We start from the raw sequence: 11,479 nt of genomic DNA on the forward strand, positions 1-11,479 counted from the left end.
CTTGGCTTTCCCAGGGACATAGGTTTGTTTCCCTTCTTCCATAGGTCTGGGTAGAGAAACTATTAACTCCTAACTCTGTTAGGAGGAGCCTTTTCTCAAATCTACCTTTCTCATACTCTCAAGTATCTCTTACCAGCATCCCACCCAACTCTGGGAAGAGCAGGACGTTTTCTCCAGAGTCCGGAGGGCGCTGCAAGGCATGTGGGCAGTTTTAGAGTAGCCTTGCCTGGGCGGCCAGAGGATCCCCCAGCCTCCCTCGTATGGGCCTCAGGAACTCCGGGGGCCCAGGGGAAGCCTGGAAAACCGAACTTCACCATCAGCTTTCCGAAATTACAGCGCTGGTTGGAGACGAGGGAAGGGCCCCCCCAGCGGTCGCCCCCCGCCCAACCCCTATGCCATCCAGCTGCACAGTCCAGGAAGCACCCAGAACGCAGCTCCGAGCTCGCCAGCCTCCCGCAGGCCGGGAGAGGGCATCCTGAGGGGCAGCTTCCCTCTCCAGCCTGCGTCTGACATCCCCACTCCCACCCGAGGATGCCTGTCCGCAGTCGCTGAATGTCACTGCTCCCTCTTCCTCCTGATCAGGGTAGAGACAGCTCCTGAGGCATCCCCCACCCCAAAAAAGCCGCGGTCGCCCGAGGGTACAAGACCCGGGCGAAGGACGAAGTTTGGGGCCCACGGCGGCGGGAGGGGGGGCGCGTTTAAGAAGACCGCACCTCAGTCCCAGACCTGGCGGACACACTCCCCGCCCCAAAACAGCCCAGGCGTCCCCATCCTTTCGGACACCGGCATCCCCGCCCTCCCCTGAGGGCGGTGAGCGGAGCCCCCCGGGGCGGAGGAAGGTACCCCCGGGGCGGAGACTGGGGCGGGCGGGGTCCGGGCTGCGCCCCCGGCCGGGCCAGGCGGGCTAGCGGGCGGCGCGGGGGGAGCGGGGCTGGGCGGCGCTGCCTCGGGCTCTGTGCGCTGCAGCCCGGAGCCGAGGAGGAGGAGGCGGAGGAGGAGAAGGAGGCGGCGGCGGTGGGTCCCGGGCGGGGGGAGCGCGGCGCTGCGGACCCGGGCGGCTGGCAAAGGACGAGGCGGAGGCTGAGGAAGGCAGCGGGGAGACCCGGTCTGCAGCAACAAAGGGCAGCAAGCGATTGGCCGGGCTGGAGGCGAGGTTAGCCGGGGACCGGGGTGGCTGGAGGCAGCGGCGAATAGTGCACGTGCTTGCAGACACGGGCGAGTGCGGAGCCGGGGGTGCACACCCGGCGGGTAGGGGGCTTGCTCCCCCTCCGTATGGGATGGCGAAGAGGCTGCAGTGAGATCGTTCCGCCTGCACCCGGCCTGAGGCTGGCAGGGTAGAGGGTATGTGAAGGGGGTAGGGTGCAAGCCAGGGGGCGGGCGAGTAGTCGCCCGGGACGGGACAGGAGAGAGGGTGGAGGAGGGGGCTGGATGGAACGCTCCGGGCGGCGCGCCCGTCCGCGCGCTCCTCGGCGGGAGCAGGCGACTGAGAACCTCGAATTTTAACTTCGCGTGCCCGCCCGCGCGCGCCCGCCTGCGCCCACCCCTAAATCCTGCGGCCGCCGCCAGCGATCAGCTCTCACACAAACTTTAGCTGCGGGCTAGGGGCTTTGGGGTTGAGTGGGGGAGGGGAGAGGAAAAAAGGCTTCTGATTGGCGTCGTGTACAGCCAATAAAGCCAAGCGCCTCTACTGCGCCTAGATCCAATCCATTTCTAGAGGTAGAGGGGGCGGGTAGGTGGAAGTAGAGGTGGCGCGGTGTCTGTGAGAGAGAAAAAGGGCTGGACCAATAGGTGCCCGGAAAAGGCGGGCCCCGCGGTCTGTTGATTGGTACTGGCAGTCGACCCTCCCTCGGGGTGGTGCCGGAGGTGGGGGGGGGGAAATGATGGGTCGAGAGGTGTGTCTATGTGGAGGCGAGATGACCGGCAGGAACTTGCCCCAATGGGGGGCAGAGTGTTTAGCGAGCGGGTGACGGACAGACCCGTAGGCCAACGGTTGGCCCTAAGTGTTCGTGCTCTCGTCCAATGGAACGGCGCCGGGGCGGGGCCGCGTCTTGGGTTTAATGAGACTCCATTGGGCTGTAATCAGTGTCATGTCGGATTCATGTCAACGACAACAACAGGGGGACACAAAATGGCGGCGGCTTAGCTCCTACCCCTGGCGGCGGCGGCAGCGGTGGCGGGCGCTACGGCACCTCCTCCAGGCGGCAGCCGTAGCTTCTTTCTCAGGCAGATTCAGCGCCCCCGGCGGGCGCGGTGGTGGTGGCGCGCGGCCAGGTCTGTCACCCACCCCGCGCGTTCCCAGGGGGAGGAGACTAGGCGGGCGGGGGACCGACGGGGGGGGTGGCCTGGGACCCTCGACGCCCCTCCCACAGGCCTCTGCGCGAGGGTCACCGCGGGGCCGCTCGGGGTCAGGCTGCCCCTGAGCGTGACGGTAGGGGGCGGGGGAGAGGAGGGAGGAGGAATAAGCTCCGCCCCTGGCCGAGCCTACGGGGCAAGGGGCGGGGCTCAGGAATGGAAGGGCGGGGCAAAACCGGGAGGGGCGGGGCAGAGGGATCCTAAGGCTTGGGCTGGGAGGGGATTTCTGTGCAAGAGTGAACTGGTAGGATGGATGGAGGGGTCGGACGAGGGCGTGGGCAAGATTAAAGAACGGGAGATGAGATAGGAAACGGGAGGTGTAGAAACAGGTGTAGAAGGGAGGGGCGAAATTTTGGTGGAAGTGGGGAGGCTACCTAGGACTGTGTGAGGGCTGGTGAAGTGCTGCAGACCTGCGAGATTGCAGTTAACTGGGGACACACTAAGGATGAATTTGGGTGTGGTAGATGAGAGAGTATTGCTGAGTGGGTATTGGTTCGTCTTGGGGATGGGTTCATGAGGCGGGTACAGTTTCTTTGGTGGAAGAATCAGGCTGAATCCTCATGTTGGCATAGGATAGTGGTTTGCTGGCCCATGGTAAATGAAACATTAAGAAAACAGATGGAAGGATGGATGAGTTAAGTTTGGGAGACTTTCTAAGGTAGCAGAAAAGACTTTAATGAGCAGGGAATGGAGAGGCTGCTTGTAGTTTACAGCAGTATATTAGAACCTCTCATCAGGCCGATGATTCAGAGTTAGGGGAATGCTGTGGCTGTGAACGAGGGCAGCACTGAGCAATAGGTCTGGGTGCTGTAATTGGATGGACTGTGCCCCCAGTCTTCACTGAGCCAAGAAAGGTTATGGAGACTTTAATTTTGATGGCTGGGGTTGTTTGGAGTAAACTTCAAGCCTAGTCTTAAAGGTGTGGCAGGAACAGGGAGAGCATAGAGTGTCCCTAGGAAGAGACATGGTTGCTTGCTACCTTGGGCAAGAACATTTGGTATTTTTTGAATTTGGTAGGACTTTGGTTTGGGCACAATGCAGGGAGTAATGGGAACTGGCAGGGTAAAGGCAGAGGAAGGGCAAATTAGTGACCTTCTCGGCACCATGGAGGAGTTTGAACAATTGCAGTTGGGAGAGAGAATGTTCTTGTGAGAGTAGTGGAAGTTATGAAGGAACAGTGATAAGGAATTATAGTTGTCAGCAATAGCTAGAGACCCAGTGAAATTGGGGTGGAGATACCAGGAAATTCAAGGGAAAGAGTATGCACAAATTTGTATGGGCAAGAGGTAGAAGTAGCACATGGGACTTTAGTTGTGTTCGTTCTTTGTACTCCAGTAGTGTGTGTGTGCGCACACATACATGCAGATGTATGCAAACGCATTTTGTGCATTCGATGCATACAAGTGTGCACATCCAGAGGCCAGGGCAGGACATAGAATGTCTTCCTCTAGCCCTCCCTGCTATATTGCCTTGACATAAAATCTCTTATGAAGTGGGAGCTGGCCATTTTTGCTAGGCTGGCTGGTCTGCCTGGAGGCTGCCTGTCTTCTCCTGCCCTTGCTGGGACTCCAGGCAGTCTAAACCATGCTCAGTTTTCACCTGGGTGCTGGGGAATCCAAACGCAGGGCCTCCTGCTTTCCATGCTGTGCCCGCCGAGCCGTCTGTCTCTCCAGCCCCAGCGAAGTGGGCGTTTGTAGAAAGTACATTCTTCCTCATACTAGTATACCCTTCATTTCCTGATGCAACTCTAAAATACAACACTTGATTGCTTGCTTATTAGAAATTTATTATACATGCAGCAAAGGGAATGTGAGCTGTTGTTGTTTTTAAGGAGTAATGGGTAAGGAGCCTGTAATCCTTTCATCTTTGGCTTTTGAGGTCAGCCTAGGTAGTAGTTAAGACCCCGTGTTTAAGCAAGCAAAGCAATAAGTGAGGAAGGAAAGTTTTAACCTAAAGGAAGAATTTAGGTGACAGGGTCAACTGAACTTTGACCTTTGGGCTGTACCTGGGCCTCTGGGTGGATGCTGCTGATTGTGTTGTGTTAAGGGCTAATGAACTACTTGTGGAAACAGGTGGACGCTATCAGAGGTAAGACCTGCGAATAGGAAGTAAACAGGATGGGTGAAGCAGATATAACACTTTGTTTATTTATTTATTTATTTAGAGACAGGGCTTCTTTCTCTGTAGCCTTACAGCCCTGAAAAGTCTGACCAACTCACAGAGATTGATTGCCTCTTCCTCCTCAATGCTGGGATTAAAGGTGTGTGCCACCACCCCTGGGCTCTCACAAATGATTATAACATTTTTTTCTTTTTTAACAGTTATTGAGTGTGTGTGCGTGCATATGCTCGTGTGTATATGTTCATGTGTGTGCTTGTATGAATGCCCAGACACGTGTGCACTGGTGCAACTTTGGAGTTCTGATTTCTTTACCACGTGGGTTCCAAGGTATCAAACTCAGGTTTGCCACTAAGTGCATTTACTTAGGCGAGCCTGTCACTGCACCTTTCTTAGACATTTCATCTCCCTGTTAGAAAAGTTTTAACCAAGTGTCTGGCTTGTAGTTTCTAAGCTAGTTTTGTGAGTAATTGGCCTTTGGTTTCCACATGCAGAGCAATAGCTACATTTGTATCTAGAGAAGTCAGTTGTTTGGGGGACGTAGGAAGGTGGGTTGTAATAAGAATAGTAAACTTTCCATAGAAGATTTAGGGCAGAGGGACATAATTTTCATGTTTTCTATTCTGTTGTTGCTGAGTATTTTAGTTGTTTTTGGTTTGCTTGAAGCATCTCAACATACATATCATGATGCACATGTGTACACATTTCTTGAACGTAGAGTTGCATTGTTGGTTTATAGGCTGGGCCTCCTCATGCTCTGCTCTGTATCTGTTGTCTCAGCATAATCAACCTTTTTGGCTTTGGATGAAGAGCTGTGTGGTTACCCTTGCTAGAGCCCTAGAGTGTGTATTTGTCGTACTGCTCACTGGTTAAACTTTCCCAAGAACACTCGCTCCTATTGCTTCTCTTTCCTTTCCAACTCTTAGACTCGTTAACTTAAAATTTTAGCCTGTCTAAATTTTGAGTAGTAAGCAAGTTGAACAGCTCTTCATGTATTTGTCATTCAGCTTTTCTCGATAGTCCCCCCTCTGTCCCATCCTTTGATTTGGAACTGAGTCTTTTATTACTACTTAGAAGGTTTTTTTTTTCCTCCCCGAGACAGGGTTTCTCTGTGTAGCCCTGGCTGTCCTGGAACTCACTTTGTAGTTCAGGCTGGCCTCGAACTCAGAAATCTGTCTGCCCCTTCCTCCCAAGTGCTGGGATTAAAGGTAAGCGCCACCATATCCGGCTAGAAGTTCTTTTTTTAAAATGTTGTTCTTTAACTATTTGTTTACACTGTGTGTGTGTGTGTGTGTGTGTGTGTGGGCTCAAGACTTGGGTGAAAAAGTCCGAGGACAACTTTTGCCTCCACAGTACAGGTCCCTGGGATGGAACTCAAGTTTAGCAGGTGTGATGGCAAGTACCTTTAATGCTTTGCCACCATGTGACCTGGAAGCTCTTTACTGTGAATACAAGTTCTCTGTCCTGTATGTATGTTACAAATACATTTTCTACCTTCCGGCTTTCCTTTTCATTCTCCTTATGATGTCTTTCAGTGAACCGAAGTTCTTAATTTTAATGGAGTCTGATTTATTGGTCTTTTCTTTATGGGCAGTGCCTTTTGTGTGTTTTATTTTAAAGACTATTTCCCTACCCCGTGGTCAAAAAGTTGAGTCTTCTATGGAGTATTATCTCCTGAAAGCTTTCCTGACTTTGTAAGTTGTGTAACTGAGTACCCCACCTCTTCCTGACCCCAGCCTTGCCACTGCAAACCTTCAGGTTTTTTCTGTTCTCTGTCTTGAATTTATACTTGTCTAAAGCTACAGCTAAGGCCAGGTGCTGCCTTCCCTAGTCTCTGAGGAGAAGTGGTCATATAGATGGAAGCTCAGCCAGATTAGACTTTACAGGCCTCCAGCTGACTCTATTACCCTCTCACTTTTACGAGCTAGCATTTTATTGTGCGCCTGCCACTGTCCTTGCTTCCTTCATATCTCTCTCTTATCTCAGTGATTCCTCTTAATAGTTCTGTAAAACAAGCTTGTATTCTCATTTTTACACACGAGAACTTGAGACTTAAATTGATTCACTAATACGCCCAGTGTCCCACAGTTTAGGTAGGTAGCAAAGTGGAAACTGGACCCAACTTCCTAATATACTTTCTTTAAAAAAAAAAAAAAAAAACTTTTTTGTTTTGAGACAGGGTTTCTCTGTGTAGTCCTGGCTGTCCTGGAACTCACTCTGCAGACCAGGCTGGTTTTGAGTTCACAGATGCGCCTGCTTCTGCTCCCACGTGCTGAGAGTTAAAGACACGTGCCACCATGCCCAACTTGTTGAATAAGATTTCTGAAGCCTATTTAAAAACTTTATAACCAGAGAGACTTCCTTCTTTACCTTTTTATGTACTTTTAATTTTGTTTTTGGTGGTAGTGAGTGTCTCAGGGCCTTTCTTTCACTTGCCAGGTAAATATTTGATTACAGAGTTACACCCTCACTCCTAACCAGCTTACAGGAGTGACCATCATGCCTGTCCCCTAACTTCTGTACTCTTATTGTAACCTGTCTAGCTAAGGTACACAGAGCTGTATATTGTGAACCTGGATAAAGCGCATCTTTATATGTCCGAGTAGACCAGCAGGCTTTATGTGGCCTGTGAGTTAGAGACTGGCATACTGAGTCCAGCTTGAGAGCCTGAGGCAGGAGGAGCCAGGTACGGTTCAGTTGGTTCTGTACCACCATGACGTGTGTTCCTTTTCAAAAGTAGACTTGTTTGTTTGTTTGTTTTTGAGACAGGGTTTCATTGTAGCCTTGGCTGTCCTGAAAATCACTCTGTAGATCAGGCTGGCCTTGAATTTCAGAGATCCACCTGCCTCTGCCTCCCAAGTGCATCACCACTGCCTGGCTGATAAGAAGAACCTCTTTCTCTTGGGGAGTGTGTGCATGTGTGTGGGTGCACATGTGTTTATCATTGGGGGAGGCTTGGTGTTGACAGTGTGGTGGTCTCCTGCGTCACTCTCTCTCTACCTTATATATTGAGGTAGGGTCTCTTAGCTGAACAAAGAGAGCTCACTTGATAAGGCTATGGGCTGCTATGCCCACCTGCTTTTTGTGTGGACTCTGGGGCATGGGACAGGTGCTCTACCTGATCTCACCCTTCAGAATCATCTTTAAAATTCAGATGACTTCATTTTTAGAGACAGGTGCTCTCATGTAACTTGGCCTTGAAGTGATGCTTGTGCCTTCCACCTCTCAAATGCTGGGATTGCAGGCTTGCAAAACACCCAGCAAATTATTTCTTAATACATCGTTCTCTGTTACTAAAAAACAAATAAGGCTGGGCAGTGGTGGCGCACGCCTTTAATCTCAACACTTGGGAGGCAGAGGCAGGCGGATTTCTGAGTTCGAGGCCAGCCTGGTCTACAAAGTGAGTTCCAGGACAGCCAGGGCTATACGGAGAAACCCTGTCTTGAAAAAAAAAAAAAACAAAACCAAAAACAAACAAAACAAAACAAAAAAACCAAAACCAAAAACCAAATAAAGCTGACTTGCAATTAGAGAGAAACTTAGGTTTGAATAGAAAAATGTTAATGCTAGAAACACTCTAAATGTAGTTGATTATTTTTTAAGTGGAAAGGCTTAGTGGTTGTAATTACCAATCAGTGCTGGCTTCAAAGGCCCACCCGACTCGAGCTGACTTCTTCATGTTGCGTCACATCCTCCCTTTTACAAGGGATCAGATTTCCTGTGATGTTTCTAACAGTGTGATTAAACTTTAGAGACGGAAACTATTGAGCACTCAGATGCTGGAATGACTGTGCAAACCTAATTCATGGCTTCAACCAGGAGGCTTGGGACCTGTCCCTACTAATTTATGATGATGATGTTGAAACTAATCTTTGCTAGGGATTATGGAAGCCGTAATAGTTTATTGATGGTTCAGTTATTGTTTGTTGAAGCAGATTTACACAATTATAGTTTAATGACATAACAAGGGTATTGTCAACTAGGAGAGCATGACATGAAAACTTAAACTTACAATTCATATAATATGTATTAGTTGAAATGATCATTTTCATGGTGATTTAGCCTCTTAGAAATCCTTAGAAAACATTATTAGCTTATGAATTGAAAACTCTATGTTAATGAGTAGTGGGAAAGAATTTAGTATTCCTCTAAAAAGACTGGGAATTAGACATTCAGTCCAGCTAGCATGCATTGACTGTGTTACCCTCATAAATTTAATCTAAACTAGATTGATGTTTGGAGGGATGAAATACTGCTTGCTCTGGTTCCTTTGTCGCTCCTCCATTGTAGTGACTAGATGTTGCCAAAATGCTTCAAACATTTAACATGATTGTGTGTGAGTGCACGCCAGCACTGTATATGTGCACTTTGCTTTTGGAGTCATGTGCCTTACCCATTTGATATGTCACATTTACATGCCACTTCCATAGTTAGTCACAGCTTTTCCTCTTCTCATCTTCTTTCTTTTTTTCTCACTCTCATCTCCCCTCCACCCTTTGATTTGTTTAGTCTTTGCTGTGTAACTCAACTGGACTCAACCTGAGATCTTCCTGTCTGCCTCCCAGTTCCTTGTGTAGTCTAGGCTTGCTTTGAAGTTGAGATGCTCCTCTTGTCTTAGCCCACCGAATGCTTATAAGTGTCAGCCACTACACCATGAGTTCAAGACCAGCCTATATAGTAGGCTTTATAGTGAGTTCCTCTACACTCTAGGCTTTAGTGTTGGATACTGTCAAACAAACAAACAAACAAACAAACAAAACAAAACACCAACCCAAACCAAATAAAGAAACCCCCAAACAGGCATTGTATCCCTCTTTTGATCCAGTTGCAGCCCCAGAAAGTGGAGCACATAGAAATGAATCAAACGTGAGATCTGGTCCTGTGGTTGTAAGAATGGCCCCCATAGGCTCCTGTGTTTGAATGAGCAGTATGGTTGGTGGAACCAGTTGGGAAGGACTAGGAGGCATGGTCTTGTTGGAGGAGGTGTGTCACTGGGGGCAGGCTTACGGTTTATGAAACCCACCTCATTACCAGACATTTCTCTGCCTCCTGCTTGCTGGTAAGGATGTAAGTGCTCAGCTACTGCTCCAGTGCCATACTCCTTAACACGATGAACCATGAGCCCCACATTAAATGCTTGCTTTCTTTCTTTTTTTGTTGTTGTTCTATTTTCTTTCTTTCCTTTTTTTGCGGGGTAGGGTTGTAGGAGTAGGTTTTGAGACAGGGTTTCTCTGTGTAGCACTGGTTGACCTGGTACTTATTCTGTAGACCAGGCTAGCCTCATAATTAGAAATTTGCCTGCCTCTGCCTCTTGAGTGTTGGGATTAAAGGCATACTTTTCTACCACCCAGCTTTCTTTCTTTCTCTCATTCATTCATTCATTCATTCAGAGATAGGTTTTCAGTGTGTATTTCTGGCTATCCTGTAACTCTCATTTGTTCAGGCTGGCCTCAAACTCACAGAGATCTGTCTGCTCTGTTTCCCATGTGCTGTAATTAAAGGTGTGTGCCACAATACCCAACATAAATGCCTTTTATAAATTGCTTAGGTCATGGTGTTTTAGTCACAACAATTAAAAAGTAATTAAGACAGTTCCTAAGAATTATATGATTGGTCAGTTCCAAATGAGCATAATATAAAAAGGACATGAATTTCAAAATGGTTGGAAAGCAGTAAGAAAGCTAGACATGTCCAGCTAAACAGAGGTGTGTAGCATTTGTCGGATGGGTGGGTGTTGGCTGCACTGACCCATGGGAAATTTGACTTGGCCGCTATCTAGGTTTCTGCTTACTTATTTTTTCTCAAGACAGACTCTTGCTATATAGCCCATACTGGCTTGGAACTTTCAATCTTTCTGGCTGCCTGGGATCTAGGTTTGATTATAGGGGATGCCAGAAGATCAACACTGTTTTCCCAGGCTCAGATGAAGCACCCTGCACAATGGGTGTCCCACTTTGGGTTTCAGCAAGGCTCAGTTGCTGTAGACTGGTCTCTAATCAGAGGAACATATTGCTTGAAGAAGCCTTTGTGTGGGAACTGCAGGGTTGCTGGAGTCTCCATGCCACTGAAATTATTAAGGCATGTGCCACCATGCCTGGTTTGTTTGATTTGAGGCAAGATCTCATGTAACCGAGGTTGACTTTAAACTTCCTGTGTATCCAAGGATGACCTTGAACTTTTGGTTGTTCTGTCTCTTGAGTGCTAGGATTACAAGTTTGTGTTAGCAAGCTTGGCTTTATGCAGTGTTTGGGGATTTCACTTGGGGCTTTGTGCATGCCAAGCAAATGCTCTACCAACGATGCTACATTCTCTACTCCCTAGTTCTTTTTAGTTTCTTTGGCTGTGGTGTTGTGCTTTGTTGTATTTAGTGACGGGGTCCCATTATATAGCTCTAGCTCTCCTGGAACTCAGTGTGTAGACCACGTTGGCCTCAAACTTGGAGATCTTCCTGCCTCTGACTCCCAAGTACTGAAATTAAAGGTGTGTGTCACTATGCCTGGCTTTGTTTTAGTTTCTAAAAATATTGTTTAATAATTTACGGATTTAAAAATCCATGTAATTCATATTGTTTTCGAGGTAAGAAATGTGTAGCTCAGGCTACCCCGAAACGCATTGTACAGTCCAGGCTGGTCTTGAACTCTTGACCAAATGTTAGGCTTTTGGGTGTGAACCACTACCCTGCTGATGAATTATTTTAAAGTGGCTAACTCAGTTGCATTTCAGTACATTCACATTGTTGTTTGACCTCACCTCTTTCTCATCTCTCATTGTTTTCAAATAAAGTCTCATACATATAAAACAGTTTCTCTCCACACCGAGGTCCTAGCAATGCATGCTTTGTTTATGAATTATATTTGGATGTTTTATAGAAATGCAGTTATGGGATATCTGACCTTTTGTCTAGTTTCTTTTACAGTATAATGTGTTTCAGTGTTCATCCATACTGTAATAGTATATATTAGTCCTTTATTCTCATTCTCAGTCTCTCTCTCTCTCTCTCTCTCTCTCT

At 48.2% G+C, this 11,479-nt stretch overlaps 1 protein-coding gene across 1 annotated transcript in view; it reads left to right on the top strand.

Moving 5' to 3' along the window:
* Window positions 1–2,572: 2,572 nt before the first annotated feature.
* Kat6b (lysine acetyltransferase 6B) overlaps window positions 2,573–11,479 on the top strand; it is a 172,287-nt gene continuing 163,380 nt past the window's right edge. Inside the window, 1 exon segment of the mRNA XM_029469204.1 lies at window positions 2,573–2,596. The gene's annotated coding sequence lies outside the window, so the exon portion shown is untranslated.

Source organism: Mus caroli, chromosome 14 (assembly GCF_900094665.2).
Source record: "Mus caroli chromosome 14, CAROLI_EIJ_v1.1, whole genome shotgun sequence".
NCBI classification, from domain to species: Eukaryota; Metazoa; Chordata; class Mammalia; order Rodentia; family Muridae; genus Mus; species Mus caroli.